Raw genomic sequence first — 18,521 nt, 5'->3', positions numbered from 1 at the left:
ACAAAACTGCACGTTATGCACATGTACCCTACAACTTAAAGTATAATAATAATAAATAAATTTAAAAAAAAAAAAAAAATCAGTTAACCATAAAAAAAAAAAAAAAAAAAAAAAGAACACTACCTGGCACACTGGGCAGTTTATTCGTGTTGGGTGCTGTTGTTATTATTATTGTTACTAGTTGTTGTTATTGACCTAGAGCTGGATAGCTCTAGAAAAGTTATTATAGGGTTTCTGAGAATTAAATAAAATATCACATATGGTAGTGCCCACATCAACAAAAAAAAAAAAAAAAAAAAAAAAAAAAAAAGAAAGTTCCACCATGAGTGACAGAGAACCAAATTCCTCCAGGAGAAGTCCGGAATCCAGTTTAAAATGCACCCTCAATCAGTCAAGTGACAAAGAAGCCGGATTAAACATTTAAACACCAACTTTTGTCATTCAATGAGGCCAGCGCCTGGGGGTTTTCCTCCCTGGTCTTTGAGGCCTGTGGTGCAAGGGCACAGTGACATTCCCTGGTTAAGGAAAAGCCTAAAGGAATGAAGATGCAGATGGGCCATTGAGAGGTATCTCCCACAGGCACTGAGATTCACAGACAGTGTGAATATCCAGAGGCTGATTCTCCCACTGTTTCCCTATATAAAAGTTATTATTAATATTTCTCCTTGTTCCCTCTTTACCTTATTCTTGAAATCTTAGACTTTGGTATTGTTTGCCAGGCTATTCTTTCCTTCTGTCCTGTAATACTGCCAAGCATCCTTGAAAATGGCGGTTCTGACTTGATCTTTACCTTCAGTCTGGATGTGCTCTCATTATAACCAGCTGAAATTCTTTCTTTCTATTACATGGTTATGTTTTTCCATGGTTGATTGTCACTTTTTCTTTTACAACCATTTTTATTGGTTATTCCAGTGAATTTCTTAAAAAATGATTTGCAAGCCAGAATGCACGATACCATTTTCTCCAGAAGTTCTTAAAAGTAGTTTTACCTCGGCCTTAATTACTCAGTACTACCAAGATCATTTGCAAGAATATGTAGAATGATATAAATCGAAGAAGTGTTTCAAAAAGCCAGATGCACTCTTCTGTGTGTCAATATTGTCAAACAGAAATACAACATAGGCCACACATCTTGTTTATTTTTTTATTTTCTTTTTTAGAGGCAGGGTCTTGCTATGTCACCCAGGCTAACGTGCAGTGTTGTGATCATAGCTCACAGCAGCCTCAAACTCCCAAGGTCAAGCAATCCTCTTACCTCACCTTCCCAAATATCTGGAACTACAGGTCCACACCACTACATCTGGCCAATTAAAAAAAAAAAAAAAAAAAAAAAAAAAAAAAGGCTGGGCACGGTGGCTCACACCTGTAATCCCAGCTCTTTGGGAGGCCAACGCGGGTGGATCATGAGGTCAGGAGAGTGAGACCATCCTGGCTAACATGGTGAAACCCTGTCTCTACTAAAAAATACAAAAAAGTAGCTGGGCGTGGTGGCGGGCGCCTGTAGTCCCAGCTACTCAGGAGACTGAGGCAGAATGGTGTGAACCCAGGAGGTGGAGCTTGCAGTGAGCCAAGATCGCGCCACTGCGCTCTAGCCTGGGCGACAGAGCAAGACTCCACCTCAAAAAAAAAAAAAAAGTTAGAGATGGGGTCTTGCTGTGTTGCCCAAGTTGGTTTTGAACTCTTGCCCTTAAGTAATCCTCCTGCCTCAGCCTGGCAAGTAGCAGGCACAAGCCAGCACACCTGGCTTATATATGTAATTTTAATTCTCTAGGAGTCACAATTTAAAAAAATTAAAAACAGGTGAAATTAATTTTAGTAATATATTTTATCTCACCCAATATATCAAAAATACTATTTCAACATGTAATTGATTTAAAAAATTAGTAATGAGATAGTTTATATTATTTTTGTCAACTAAGTCTTCAGTATCAAGTGTTTTAAGTTTACAGAAAATTTCCACTCAGTCTTGCCACCTTTTAATAACCACATGCGTCTGTCTAGTGGGTATTATATTGGACTGCACAGCTCGATGTAACAGAAATCTGCATTTTTAGCTTTTAAAGTTACTTTGTAATTGTTCCTAATCTGATTATCACACTTTAAAATGAGAGAAAAAGTATTTAGAGGGGTTCAGCGATAAGTCCAATAATGCAAAGCCAGTTAACTGAAATCTGGGAGTCCGGGACTAATATTATACAGGTCTCTTCAACCTTGGATTAGTATCTTTTCCAAATTTGCTTCTCTGTGTGGTAATTACGGCCAGTTGCCTGCCACATATCCATTTTCTCCTTCTTTTTTTTTTTTTTTTTTTTTTGAGACGGAGTCTCGCTCTGTTGCCCAAGCTGGAGTTCAGCGGCCAGATCTCGGCTCACTGCAAGCTCCGCCTCCCGGGTTCACGCCATTCTCCTGCCTCAGCCTCCCGAGTAGCTGGGACTACAGGCGCCCGCCACCACGCCCAGCTAATTTTTTTGTATTTTTTAGTAGAGACGGGGTTTCACCGTGTTAGCCAGGATGGTCTCAATCTCCTGACCTCGTGATCCGCCCACCTCGGCCTCCCAAAGTGCTGGGATTACAGGCGCGAGCCACCGCGCCCAGTCTTCTCCTTCTTTTTAATAACTAAATCATAATACTGGGGGGGAAAGGCAGTAAGATGCTCCGCCAAAAACCTATACTTCCCAGATTCCCTTGTTCACAGGGCTGTTCATGAGACATAGTCTGGGCAATGAGTTAAAAGGAGAAATAAGGAGATTGTAGGGTAACCTTAGCTTTTCCGCAATAATACCTCAACTCTGTCTATTGTTCTTTATTGTTCTCTTCTTCCACCTGCTGGGAATGCAAAGAAGAGACTGGAAGTGAGGTCACAATCACATGCCACACTTTTTGAATGATGGATACCAAAGATGGAAGGAGTGTGTTGACGTCATCATGGAGTTGGCGCACCAGCCATAAACTGTACACTTGTTATTCTGTAGGAAGCATAAGCTCTTGTATGATAAAGCTTCTGTAGTTTCATGCCAGATTGTAACTCTTGAATGATATTCTCATTTCAAACGTCATTATGTCATTTCAAGATCAACAGGCTTTTCCTCACTGGGTGTGGTTAAAATGTAAAAATCAGCTAAACACTGACCATGCTCACTAGGCTAATATTTATTAGCAAGTAAGCCAAATACAGGAACAAACATTTTTAAAAGAAAGACGTATTATTTCACCTTCACAATATAGTCTGGCAAATAATTTTTAAAAACTCTTTACATTGCTGTACAGTTACTAGAACAAAATATGTTTATGTCATCACTGTAGTATGACATTATTTTCATCCACATCAACACCTATTGAAATGGCTAAAGAGCTGACTTCTGAGTTGATGATGTACTAGGAGATATGAGATCCTGGTTCTTTTCATGCTTCTGTCACAAACAAACTGTCTTTGTGCAATTATACTAGCTTCTCTGTAACTCAGTTTCCTCACCTGTAAAGCGAAAGATTAAAGTAGTGGAATTCTAAGTTACTTTGCAGCTTTAGCATTCTATGAATCTATGGAAGCAGTTCTTCCAGAAGACAAGATTCACAGCCCAATTTCATTTGATGTTTGGCCTTTGGGTCTGTGCTAGTTTAAATCGTTACATTAAATTTTTGGCAGTGATAATACTTGAACATCCACCATTTGCAACTCTGACAACATTCCTTCTGCTACAGAACCTACTCTTTTAGAAGACTCAACTTATTCAGTACTGCATAAAGCACCTTCATAAAATTTCAAGTGAAAAGGATTTCAAGGAAATCAGATTTAGTACCTATGTTCTTTCTCAAAGGTTCTGGGAAATCATTTTCAGTGAGCTAAGAAAACAGAGACTATTCATATAATTTAACATTGCATGTGTGTGTGCTTTAAAATACTCGTCTTATTTCTTTTGTTCTATTTACTATTAGGCGTTATTAAAAATCCTAGCTTTTTTCATTTGCTCTTAAAAAAAAAAAACAAAAAACTCCGAGAGTCTCTTTCCAACTCTGAAAACTCTTGGCTAAATACGGGTGCTATTTTCAACTTATAGTAACTGGCAACCTTACATTTTGTAAAGTTCAGGAAGAGCAGAAACTCAGCTTCCAAATATGCCACTCTGTCAGCAGGTTTGAATGAACAGGAAGCAGACAATGGAAGGCAAATGTCTGGAACCCAAATGTTTCTTTCCTGTAGAGAAGAAGACTCAAATGAAGACTAGCTTCTAAATCTCATCTTTCAGCTGATTCGGTAGGGGTGGATGGTACCCAGTTCTAGCCATTCTTCTTCTATCCAGAAAAGTAACATCTTTTATTAAGCCTCTTAAGTACTACTTATTTTAATGCTACGGCTATCAGAAAGCATTTATTCTACCTCACAATATGCCTGCAAACCATGGTTCCAAGGAGGCAGTATTGCCTACTGGTTAAAAGTGCAAGGATAGTAGGAAAACAGATCTGTCATGTTGAGAAAACATTCACCCTTTACTAAGCCTTATTTTTCTAATCTGTCAAGTGAGGACAATAATAGTCTCTACCTCACAGGATTATTGTGATGACTATGTAAGATACTACATGTAAAGCATACACTCTTGGTACATGATCATTATTCAATAACTATATGTTAGTATTATTATTTCCATTACCATTATTGTTTGAAGTAGTAATAATATTCATAGCACTACTATTTCTCAAAATAGTTTCCCTTGATAATACCACTAAACATTTACTTCCTCTCTACTATTATATAAACTAGGTAGATTTCTAGAGTCATCCCAATCAACTTAATGTTTTTATTGGTTTCCTGAAATAGTTCATAGAGGATTCTTGAGAGTGGGCATACAACTATATACATCATTGTATTTTCAATGCATATTGCAATACTGAATATATAAATGTTTATTGAAAAAAAAATCACATTTGGGTGACCAGAAATAGAAAGGCTTTCTGGTATTTTTACTGTATTTCATAAAATCTATTGATTCTAATTGTCACACAATTGTAAATGAGGCTCTTTCATTGCCTGAGAGCTGAGGCAAAAATCTCTAAATTGAGAATAGTACATGCCAAGTACCTTCTCATTCTAAAGAGGACCACTAAAAATCTGAAATATGTCCTTGCAGTATTCATTAAAGCAGCAAATCTGGTCCTGCGTCCATTACGCCCATCCCCTCCAAGTCTCTGTCAGAGACACATACTGAGAATTTGGGGGAACGGAGTCAGAAAACTAGGGCACAAGTACTCCCAGGTGGAGGAGGGTCCACCTCTCTAAGTAAGCCAGGGAGACGTCCGCAGGAGAACTGCCTGTAGAGATGGGGGTTGGCAAGAAGGTAATGTTAGTGTCTCATTTTTTGATGAGCATCTGCTTCTACAGTGGACTTGCTGGGCTTTCTCTGTCCTATGCGAGACAAAGAGAGAGAGGAAAAAAAGTAATTGGAGATAAGATGAAGGGTGAAATGAGAGCGAAGAAGAGGAGTAGACTCCACCGTCACCTTCTTATGAGACACGACCTGAGAGTTTCCCATGAGCTCAAGGGACCTCTAGCAAAGATCCCACCTGGAGCCATCTTGTCGATGCCCCCCTCAGGAGGACTCCAACCATAAGAATTGAGTACAGGGAGTTTCTCAGCGATGTGAAGCTGAAGAGGGCATCTGAGGAGATGAGCTGTAAAACGTATTCACAAGAGGGACGTGTGAAGGGAGTGACCATTCCGAAGAACCCAGACAGCTGCCCATAGGAGAAGGATGCTGTCCCAAAGATGGTGCCCAGTGAGTGAAGAGACATTGGCTTTTCTCTTGAGTTCTCCTCTCTAATCCCTGCCTTCAGAGGGGTGGGCAGAAAGGAGAGGGAGAAGTTGAGCAGCCAAATGGTATCAAAGAGACAAGCCCTGAACTGGATAAAAACTGAAAATTTTGAGACTGGATCAAAGCTTTTTCCTATTTCAGTATTAAAAATTCCAAGATGAGACTGTTCTTATACCAAAAGCTATCGGTTCTTTATAGAACCTATGCCAAGTGTTATCAAGGGCTACAAAAAGGAAGTTCAAAAGAGCAAACCAGGAGGCCGTGATGAAAGAAAAAAATACATCTGTTTCCTATGCAGTCAAAGCTATTTATTACACCAATTACACTCATAACCCTGTAAGGGAGAGAAGAAGGGAGAGACATATGAAGATGGCTAGTGGGCAGGCCAGTCAGACAAGCTCAGCTGTTAATTCACCCTATGCCATTCCAAGTGAGCTGGCAGTTCTGAAGCGGAACTTCGGACTCGGGGCCAAGTGTTCCTTCCATTGCACTGCACCACCTCCCCATAATAAGGGCTTCCATTTTTTATTGCACTTGAAAATTAACAAAGCACTTGGGTGAACCACTGCCTTGCCAAGAATGTTTAGTCTGAAGAAAATTCTGTTAAACAAGGTGTCAAAACAACCATTAAAGATGCTTCTAAGAGCATTATCTTAGCTCTGCAGGGAGTCAGCACAATGCAGAGAAAATACAAGATTGAGAATCCAAAGGCTCCCGTTCGTTCTGGTTGTAGCATAACAAGGAGCTTTAAGAAAGGAGCGTGGCATTTGGCATCAGATTGAGATTCAAATTCTAGCTCTGCTGTTTAGCAGCTGTGCGACCTAAGGCACAATTCTTAACCTCTTTAATCCTCGATTTCTTCATGCATAAAATAGGAAAATGCCACCTACTTACCAGGATTGCTGAAAGGAATAATGAGATAATATCAAAGCCTGGGAATGTGTCTGGAACTCAACAGGGGTCCAATAAATACGAGTTTTATCGAATCACCTATCAGTACATTTTCTGCTCTGCCGATCTAAGAGAACTCTGGTGTTGATGAAATTCAACAATATGTATGAGAAAAACTCTTTACAGTGAGTTACTTTAAAATATGTATTTTTCTTGTTCTCTTCCTGGGTGATATCTCTCTTTCAACTATGGGAGCACAGAATCAATGTGAGATGGGAAAATTCCTTGTTGTCTTTTTGAAAGCAAATTCCAATCTCTTAAAACCAGTTTTCTCTACAGTTCTTACTACAGTTACTTTTACTAGTACTTTTAGATACATATCATTTTTCACAATTATAAAAGAGATACATATTCGTTACAGGAGATGTGAAAAATATTATGAAGTATTTCCTTTCAGTTATTTCTAGACAAGAATATTTTTAAGAATTGGGTTTATTATGTATATACAGTTTAATAATAGGAGTTTTTGATTAAACATTTGATACTTGGTTGAATGTATTTGAGTCAGTAAACAATAAAAAGAGGAAGTGTAATTCATTAACAAGAAATAGAGAATGTGAAGATAGTTTCTTAATGGTGTTTATTATTGTGAACTATAACTTAGCCACAGAAGACAATTGGAAATGTATGTGTACACTTTATACAAACACAAGAAACCAAACACCTGGGTAACTATTATACAAGTTTAGGAATAAAACATTTCTAGTTCTTTAGAAGTCCACTAGGGCATGTTCTCTCTGTTGCATCTTTCTTTTCACATATTCCAAGAAGTAACCTCTATCCCCAAGTGTGATCCTCAAAATGCTTAACAATTGTCGTGGTATGTCATCTGTCACTGCCAAAGTTGTGTTTTCTCCATCCAGGGTTCCAGAGGCCAGCAGACAACAGGGCAGGGAAGCTGTCCCCTAACACTTCTCTTATCGTTTTATTTTGCTTATTGTGTTCATTCCCATGTCATTAATTTAAATTTAATATTTAATTGAGTTAAGCAATGTTTTCTCTTGTCTGTTTTTTGTTTGTTTATTTATTTGTTTTGGTATAGCTAGAAAGGCTTTCCACACATCTAGATTATAAAGGAATAAATTAATGTTTTCTTGTAATACTTTTATGGTTTTGTTTTCTACATGTAGATCCCTGAGGGATTAGTAGTTCATTCTGGTGTATAGTGTGAGGTATAAATTCATTTTTCTTCTTTTTTCAATAATTTCTGATGACACTTTCATTAACGCTAACTAGAACGGGTCTATATATCTTCTTTTATGTTCATTATTATGTTTGTTTAAGCACCAATACCACACTGTTTTAATTATAAGGGGCTTTATAGTATCACTTAATATCTGATATGACTAGCTTCCCTCATTGCTCTCTCACCCTTTTTCAAGATTTTTCTAACAAAATTTTCAAGTTTATCTTCTATGTGAACTTTATAATCCATTTGTCTAGCCCTCAAACAAAACAAAACAAATACCTGGGCTTGGATTAAATTTATATATTGACTCGTGACACTGCCCACAAAGATAAGATCTCTATTTTTTTCTAGGATAGTTTTGTGTCTTTCAAAGATATTTTGAAGTTCATCTCTTATAGCTTGTGTCTATTTTATGCTAATTTTGTTTCTACCAATTTTGTCACTAATATGCTATAGGATTTTTCTTTCATTGTATCTTCTCCATGATTATAGTTTGTAGATACTAAGGCTATGGATTTCTTGATAATTTTACAGTATACTATTTATTGATTTGTTTATTGGTTATATGAATTGCGTTATTTATTCTCAAGGATTTTCCAGGTATACTGTCATATCATGTACAAATAGAGATAGTTTTATTTCTTTTCCAATTCTCACACCTCTAATATTTCATACAGCAGTAAAGGTGTTGGTATTCTTGCCTTTTTCTTGACTTTAGGAAAATATTTCTAGTGCTTTCCCATTAAATTCAATGCTGGGTTTAGAAAAGATAAAGTTGGCATGCGCGCACACACACACACACACACACTTTCAAATCTGTAGACCAATCTTAGATGTATCAATGCAAAAATGTAAAATAAAATATTGTCAAATAGAATCCAAAAACATTGAAAAATAATGCACTGTGAACAAGTCGATTTTTCAAGAAATGTAGGAACAGTTCAGATAAAAAATTCTTATATTTACCATAGTTATGGCTAAAAAGAAATCATATGATAATCTTTCTAGATGCTGGCAGAAAGTCCAACAAAATTTGACCAAATCCCTGATGGAAAAAATGCTCGATGAAAATAGAAATTTATGAATAGCATCTCAACACAATTAATATATCTATACCTCTAATTATATTAATATCTAGGTAGATTTAGATAAATAGAGAAAACTAGTTCTAAATGGGAAATAAAAATAGTTCTAATGGGAAAATGCCACGGACATCTTCCCACATCCAAGAATTATTGTTAAGCATTGTGTTAAAGTATTAGCCAATGCAAGCATGCAAGCTGACAAGGGTTATGATGTTATTTAAGCCTGAACAACTTGGACTTGTGAAAACATGCATAATTATGATGGTTACACCCATGGATTGGTTCTGGGTTGGTTGATACCCATCTGAGTTAAAGTAGAGTAAGAATGAATTTATTGTGAAACAAAGCGGTATTTCTCACACCCATAGATTAGACTGATGATTCTTGCTGGGATTCAGATCACCCAGGGGGCATACACATCTGTATATATCATACATATTTTATATCTGGAAATATAGATTTCCAGTCCTGATCACAGAATTTACAGATTCAGTAGGTCTAGAGTTTGACCTTGGAAGTTTTGTTCTTTCTTACTATGTATTTCAGTATGTAGGCATGGTTTTAGGAACTACTATTTTATAAAGCTTTATTTACTTGATTATTTATTCATATGTTTATTTCCCTTCTTGTTTTAGAATGTGTTTAAGTTGGCTTACCGGAACATATAAAATACATTAAAATTAATGTAAATTTTAAAAAGGAAAATAAATTAAAATTAAGAAAGTTAAACGTTGGTATAGATGATGCTAATATAAAAAAGGCCCACCACAGTGAGTTAGAAACAATAAGGTCGTTTGCAGAAGTTAAGACACAAGGCCATTCCTGGGTTGTCATGTGAAGTAAATTATATTATAGTTCCTCTTTCTCCACAACCGGTAGCATTTGCCTGTGCATAAAATTGTTTAAAATAAACACTAAGAGCTGTCTCTAGGTAGAACAGTGGCATATAAATTCATCACAAATCTGTAGATGTGCATATGCAAAAGATTGGTGTGAATGTACAGACACCTTGGTTATTAGACAGTAGCGTGGGGCTTAGATTGTGGGCATAGCACCTTTGATCTTTATATATTTAACACTTTCAGCACAGGTCAGCAGAGTAACTTATTTCATCTCCAGTACCTGTATCTATTAAGGTATATTTATTATCTGTACCCTACTGATACCATAAATAATTTAAGAAGAGTTAAACAACAACAAATACACTTACAACAGGACAATTAAAAGACAGATAGAAAAACAAATCAGAAATCATATAAAGTAGGGGACGTCAGACAAATCTGCTAGACACAATTTTAACTGCAATGAATTATTACATTTAGATTTTCATTGATTATCCTCTAAAGCAAAAAAGAAAACATGATAGAGATTGCTCTTCTCTGATAAAAAGAAAAATCTTACATTTCTTTGTAAGATTTGCTCCCATTGTTAAATTCTAAGAAAAATGTATCAAATAGAGCTATCCGTGAATAGTATGGAGTCATAATTCTACAGCCTTTACCATCCCCAAACCTATCTTAGGAGACTGCTTTTATCTCACTAGTTTATAGTTAGTTCTTTAGTTAGCTCTGTACATATTTTTTTTTTCTTATCTAGATTAAGGACTGGAAGATATGTATATTGATCTTCTTAATGTTGCACTTTTCTGATATAACAGGCGCTAGTAAATGTTCATCAAGTGAACGAATGAATAATCAATGAATAGACAAACAAATAATACTCTATGCAGCCAATTGCATGTCCTAGCTCTCACCCAAATCACCAGGCTTGGGTTATTTAACAGTTTTGTTTGTATTTATTTATTTATTTATTTATGAGACAGAGTCTCATTCTGTCACCCAGGCTGAAGTGCAGTGGCACAATCTCTACTCACTGCAGCCTGCGCCTCCCAGATTCAAGCAATTCTTGTGCTGCAGCCTCCGGAGTAGCAGGGATTACAGATTACAGATGTGTGCCACAATGCCCGGCTAATTTTTGTATTTTCAGTACAAACGGGGTTTCACCATGTTGGACAGGCTGCTCACAAACTCCTGGGCTCAAGTGATCTGCCCTCCTTGGCCTCCCAAAAGGCTAGGATTACAGGCATAAGCCACCAAGCTAAGCCAACAGGTGCTGCTTTAGTACTTATTAGGTTGGTGCATAAAAGTAATGGCAGGACCTGCAATTACTTTGTAGTTATGGCCAGTAAGCAAAAGACGCAAAAACAATTTTCATTATAGTTCTTATATTCTCCACTGGGGGAATAAATGATTAAAGTGTGTAATGTGTTAGACAGCAAGAAGTATTTTGAAGAAGAAAAAAAACATGACAATGCAGAAAAAAGACAAAGAGTCCTGAATTCTGTGTAGGTGGGTGTGTGTGTGTGGGGGTGTGTGTGTGTGTGTGTGTGTGTGTGTGTGTGTGTCTACAAGAGAGATAGAGACTGGGAATATACATCCAGGAGAAAAGGCATGACTGGGGCATCCTGGCTTCTTATGATAACTGATGTAAACAGAAATAAAAAGCATAATGATTTAACTCTAATGGTCTCAAGGCAGGTGACGTGGTGGCTGAGAGTTCCAGGGATAGAAGGAAGTTTAACTTATTTCCAAGAATACACAGTATTATGGGTATTTGCGTCACTTTGTTGAACAGAGAGAGTGGTGGGTGTATTCAAACAATCATTGCAATCAACAGTGATAGGTATCTAACCTATCATTCTGAGCTGGTGAAATGCATGCATTTTGGGGATTAGGTTAGGGAAAGAGGCTGAGGAGAAGGCTAGGAGGAGGAAGAAATTCTCACACACAATGGGACCTGTTACTTCAGCAGCACTATACCAGAAATACTTTTCAAGGAAGAACTTGAGAATTAATTTCAAATTGAAGGCTAAGTGCAATTTAGGTAGGCAAAAAGTAATTTCCTGGGTTGGATTTGGGCCAGGACATTGGACTTAACGCCTCATCTCTTGGAAAAATTGCCATGGGATCTTTGATAATTATAAGAGAGCATGGCCTTAGATTTACAGCTCCAGCACAGGCTGGTATCTTCAGAGGGCAGCGCCACTTAGTACTCGGAACAGACTCCAGTTGATGAATGATACCTTAATGCCGCTTACTGATTTACATGCCCTCTGTGCTCCCAACAGCACCTGCGCTTTTCCAAGAGTGCTTCTGTGCCTAAGGACTGCCAAGACTTTGCTCTGTCAAATAGTACAAGATCAGATCAATTGATACTAAAAAACCTCTACAGCTCAGAAACTTAAAAAAAAAAAAATGGGTCAAGAGATGCTTGCTGTAGTGATTGTTATTTTTAAGCAGGTAAATATATCAATATGAGTACTGCAGGAATAATAAAGGTAGTGAACACCGAAGAATCCCTGACTGGGCTTTCCTCTCTACAGCTACCAAACTATGTAAAATCCAGCAAGTCATTTCACCTCACCAAGCCTCAGTTTTCTTGTCTATACGAACCTGAAAAAAATCCAAACAGCTGGCCTATTCTAAACCACCACCACGTAATTTATCACCTGGTGGTCTACTCTAACTTTAGAATCGTTTCCTATCTCCCTCTCCCTGTGACCCCAGTCATACTGGCCTTCTTTATGTTCTGCAAATCTACCAAATTTGCCTGTAGTCAGGGCCTCAGTGCTTGCTCTTCCTACCACACAGAGTTCTTCTCCCCTAGAGGATTGTATGACTGGCTTCTTCCATCATTCAAATATCCTTTCTCAGAGGTTCTATCTCATCACTCAATCAAAGATTGCCCCTTGCCCTTCATTTTTTTTCTTTCAGCTTCTCATTTTATTAACATCATGGTATTTATCACTTTCCAAAATCATATTTTTTATGTCATTGTTTACATGTTCAATGTTTATCAACAACCCTTCCTCACCATCATAGAATCAGAGTTTCCATGAGCAAAAGAGTCTTGTGGGTCATCAGCAAAGCCTGAGTCCTGTCCTCTTTCTCTCCTCCCCAGACAGTATGAGCTTCACCACTTGCTCCAACTTCTCTACCAACTACTAGTCCCTGGGCTCTGTCCAGGTGTCCAGCTACGGCACCCAGCCTGTCAGCAGCGTGGCCAGCGTCTATGCAGGTGCCAGGGATTCTGGTTCCAGGATCTCTGTATCCCGCTCCATCAGCTTCCTGGGTGGCATGGGGTCCAGGGGCCTGGCCGTGGGGATGGCCGGGGGTCTAACAGGAATGAGAGGCATCCAGAACGAGAAGGAGACCATGAAAAGCCTGAACAAACGCCTGGCCCCGTACCTGGACAGAGTGAGGAGCCTGGAGACCAAGAACGAGAAGCTGGAGAGCAAAATCTGGGAGCCCCTGGAGAAGAAGGGACCCTAGGTCAGAGACTGGAGCTATTACTTCAAGACCATCGAGGACCTGAGGGCTCAGATCTTCGCAAATACTGTGGACAATGCTCGCATCGTTCTGCAGTTAGATAATGCCCGTCTTGCTACTGATGACTTTAGAGTCAAGTATGAGACAGAACTGGCCATGCACCAGTCTGTGGAGAACGACATCCATGGGCTCCACAAGGTCATCAATGACCCCGATGTCACCTGGCTGCAGCTGGAGACACAGATCGAGGCTCTCAAGGAGGAGCTGCTCTTCATGAAGAAGAACCACGAAGAGGAAGTAAAAGGCCTATAAGCCCAGATTGCCAGCTCTGGGTTGACCGTGGAGGTAGATGCCCCCAAATCTCAGGACCTCGCCAAGACCATGACAGACATCCAGGCCCAATATGACGAGCTGGCTTGGAAGAACTGAGAGAAGCTGGATAAGTACTGGTCTCAGCAGACTAAGGAGAGCACCTCAGTGGTCACCATGCAGTCTGCCAAAGTTGGAGCTGCTGAGATGATGCTCACTGAGCTGAGAGGTACAGTCCAGTCTTTGGAGATCAACCTGGACTTGATGAGAAACCTGAGGGCTAGCTTGCAGCAGCCTGAGGGAGGTGGAGGCCTGCTACACTCTGCAGATGGAGCAGCTCAACGGGATTCTGCTGCACCTGGAGTCAGTGCTGGCACAGACTTGGGCAGAGGGACAGCACCAGGCCCAGGAGTACGAGGCCCTGCTGAACATCAAAGTCAAGCTGGAGGCTGAGATCACCACCTACTGCTGCCTGCTGGAAGATGGCAAGGACATCAATCTTGGTGATGCCCTGGACTGCAGCAACTCCATGCAAACCATCCAAAAGACACAACCCGCCAGACAGTGGATGGCAAAGTGGTGTCTGAGACCAGCGATACCAAAGTTCTGAGGCATTATGCCAGCAGAAGCAGGGTACCCTTTGGGGAGCAGCAGGCCAGTAAAAAGTTCAGAGGGAAAAAAAAAAAAGCCTTGTTTATATTTTTTACCAGTCTGTTCCCAGTATTCAGGGTAGTGCCTAGTGAAGAGCAGATCCTTAATAAATATGGAAGAATGGAAGACAATGGATTCAGTGATCTCCCAGCCATCCCAGCTGTAGCAGTCTGGGGGCCAGTGCACCTTTAGCTAGGATAATTCAGCTCCAGGAAGTACCATGACCTGGGATAGTTGTTTTTAGTGACTTTCCCTAGCTGTCCTCATCCCCTGCCTATCCTGGACATAACTTTCATCTCCTGAAGGCACTGTTGTTAGAGTCAATTACATACAAAGGAAGATTATGGGGTAAGGGTAGCATAAGATGGAATGAATTAAAATATTTCAAACAGTGCCTAACTCTTCTCCCCCTTTCTCCCTACTTAGTAGTGGTGAAATTCGATGTATACATTAAATAAAATATGGAGTAGTTGAATATGTTTTAATATTTTAATAAAATAAGATTGAAAAATTTAACTGTGAAAACTTTCAAAATAATGGATTTCTAATAATTGATTCTCAAATACCATCTGTTTCTCACTACACAGCAGGAAGGACAGGAATTGATGAAGAAAAAGTGAGGTTGACAATGAGCACAGAACTTAAGGGTGTGACCAGGATGTGAGGTACGATCCATGAAACCGTAAAATCTGCAAACCAAAAATAAAATTCTAAGACACCCTAACCATTTGAATAAACTTCTTTCTCAGCCAGTGCACTCTTAAAATTTAAGCTGAAAGACTGGTTTAGGCCATGACGGGAAGTGGGGGTTTGGCATGCCTCATTATATCTCCCTGTCATTAACACCAACACAGACCTCAAGTCTGATAAAAAGCATTTACAATCTGTGCTCTCCAAAGTTTGCTACCTGAAACCTTCATCTGCACAATAAGAACTTTGGTCTCCACAATCCCTCATCTTAACCCAGACATTTTCTTTCTATTGACCTTAGGTCTTTAGATAAATTTAACCAATTGTCAACCAGATAGTTTTTAAATCTGCCTATAACCAGAAGCACCCCCAACATCCCACATTGAGCTGTCCCTGCTTTCTGGACCAAACCAAGGTATTTCTTAAATGTATTTGATTAAAGTCTCATGTCTCTCTAAAATGTAGAAAACCAAACTTCACCCCAACCAGCTTGGGCACATGTTCTCAGGATCTTCTGAGGGGTGCATCATGGGCCATGGCCACTCATAATCGGCTCAGAATAAATTTCTTCAAATATTTTACAAAATTTGACTCTTTTCATCAACAAATCCAAGGCAAGAACGTGGCAGATCATGGTAGTGAAAAGTGTGGCAGAGGAAGGTCGGGAATATGGAAGAAACAGCAGTTGGGTTTTATATGGCTCATACACAGTCATTAGTTTAAAAACAAAAATGAAATATTTCCAGTTAAGGCACACACTTTTCATTTTATCAAAATGTCCTCCACCTTTTCACTGATTTTCATAACTTGCTGTGCCCCGAAGTTCTTTCTAGATTACAACTGCATGGCCCAGGAGAGGTGCAATAGCAAAGAAACAAGAAGTGATTCTTACAGTCGGGAACCCCTGGAAGCTGGGGATGCCGAAGCTGTAAGTAGGGGATGATCAAAATTGACCAAACAAAACAGTCACTATTTGCATTAATACGATTTCTGATGCATTGATGTCTTTTTAAGTAGTTGGCTCTGAATATCTAGATTTACTTCTCTTCCATCGAAACATTATGTCTAAAGTTGCCTACTTCCTCTTAAAAAGGTGTTAATATCAGGTGAGTTCTAACAGATGTAATCCAAAGTCACAGGAGACAGTTTGCAGGGCACAGGAAAGAAGGCACTTAATCTCTGACTGTGCCTAGTTTAGCCCATGGACAACTTCTTCAGAAAAAAGAACATTCACTTGACAGTTTTATCAGTCAGAGAACATCTAAGAAACAAAGCTCACCACACCAGGGAATTCAATAGGAGTAATTTAATATGGGTAATCGGTTACTAGATTACAAGAGCTGAAGATCAATTGAGAAAAAATGAGGTAGCACTGACATTAGCAACTGAAGGAAGCTGTGACCTTGAGGACTATGATAGAGGCAGGAGGCAGAGAAATTCTAGGCAGACAGGGGCAGGTCCCCGACAAAACCCCACCTTCCAGCCTAAAACCTGCAGTTCAAAGTGAGAACTTCCATCCTTGTTTCCCTACTCTGTCCTGATTGGTTCTTTCAACACTTATGAATAGTAAAAAGCATGCACTTTTAAAATGTGCTCAATGTGTATTTACATAATAGCCTGTAAGAGTTCCACTGTCAAGTAAATAATACTGTAGTTGCCTTTAAAAGTATTTAATTACCTACAGTATTTGCAAAGTATGTTGTAATGGATTTACAAGAATAATGTCTTTTTATCAACTGAAAGTTGCTTTTTCCAGAACTACTCAAGGCCCTCCCTGCCCCCCATCTTTGCCTATAAAGACTCGAGACTCAGTTGGTAGAGGGAGAGAAGCAGCTTGACTGGAGAGAGGTGACTTGTCTTCAGAGGGACAGCTGGACTTCAGAGGAAAGATGGCTTAACTTTAGAGAATGGCCTGACTATAGGAAAGAGCTGGCCGGAGACAGCCAGACTGCAAGGGAAGATTACCTGCCCATCCCATCCCCTCTCCAGCTTCCCACTCCACCAGGAGCCTTTTTCCATCACTTAATAAAATTCTCCACCTTCACCATCCTTCAAGTGTCTGGACAACCTCATTCTTCTCGGATCCTGGACAAGAGCTTGAGGCCCACTGAGTGCAGGTACCCAAAAAGGGCTGTCACACTGGTCCTCTGCCCTTGCCAGCAGAGGGGAGCTGCCCCACGCTATGAGGCAAGGGGCCCACTGAGCTGATAATACACTGCTGTCCCTGGATGGCGGAGCTAAGAGAGCACCATAGCATGCCTCTGGGGCTTCGGAGGTCACAGGCATCCCCATCTGGGCACCACCGTGGGGCCCGCATGGAGCCTGCTCCTGTCGGCACCCTAAGTGGCCAGCCATATCCCACACTTGCTCACTCACATGCTCTCTCCCACAAGGGGTTGAGCATCACGGGTTGACTAAACAGGGTATCCCATTCTCAAGACCATTGAAAGGATTGAGAAAAATCCTGCATCAACCAGAGGAAGTTGTGTGACTGGAGCCCAGGTGCCTGGACCACAGATAGCTTCTGGAACCATGGAGAACTGTGGGGTGGGCTAGAAGGTGAGACAGAGGTGTAGGGTGCCACAGCCACTGGTGAATGTATCCTTGAGCAGAGAGAAAAGGTAAGAAATCAGACTTACACCTTCTCCCTACCTTCCAGCCTCCAGCCAGTACTCTCCACGCCCTAAAAGGGCCAGAAACTAGTTGGTAAGAGAGATTAGGGCCGTAGTTTGTGGGGGTCCGATCCCTGTGATACAGTGGAAGAATAAGAACAGCCCAGGAGAGGGCTGAAACATTGGCTGCAGTTCGCCAAAGCATAATCATCCCACAATCAACAGCCCCATCACCCCACCTTGCAGGGGCTCTCTTCTTTGTTTACTTGTTTTCATGTATCAGATGCTCTTCATGGGTACGATGTCAGCATGATATTGCCATCTCACTTTAAAAGTTTCCTTTTCACAGAAGTGAAACCGTTCAAGACCATTCTATCTAGATGGGTGGTTTATTTCAATGCCAATTTAAAATTATTTTCATAAATATATATATATATATGTATTTGAAATCAGGGAAGAAAAGGAACAAATTTGAGAAGAGAGTGGAGTGCTAACACAAACCAGAAATCCATTACAACATACTTTGCAAATACTGTAGGTAATTAAAGACTTTTAAGGGCAACTACAGTATTATTTACTTGACAGTGGAACTCTTACAGGCTATTATGTAAATACACGTTGAGCACATTTTAAAAGTGCATGCTATTTACTATTCATAAGTATTGTTAATATGTATTTCATTTAACCCTAAGCAGCCATTTCAGTCTCTTGTGTGAATTTACATTTATGAATGTTTTTATAAAATGCATATTATTTACCCAATAGGCAACTCTGCCATAAGAAAGGCTAGAGCTGATTGCCAATTTAACTTCACATGAGTTTCCATGCAATTGTTCCTTAGGTCTGCCCGCATGCTTGGGCATCCATAAATAGTCCTTCCCTTCAGAATCCTGCAAGTCAAG

The 18,521-nt window shown here is 39.7% G+C and overlaps 1 pseudogene; it reads left to right on the top strand.

The window, feature by feature from the left end:
- Positions 1-12,994: 12,994 nt before the first annotated feature.
- On the top strand, positions 12,995-14,509 carry LOC709989 (keratin, type I cytoskeletal 18 pseudogene; annotated as a pseudogene).
- Positions 14,510-18,521: the final 4,012 nt, after the last annotated feature.

Source organism: Macaca mulatta, chromosome 15 (assembly GCF_049350105.2).
Source record: "Macaca mulatta isolate MMU2019108-1 chromosome 15, T2T-MMU8v2.0, whole genome shotgun sequence".
Taxonomy (NCBI): Eukaryota; Metazoa; Chordata; class Mammalia; order Primates; family Cercopithecidae; genus Macaca; species Macaca mulatta.
This window is presented reverse-complemented; position numbering and strand designations above follow the sequence as displayed.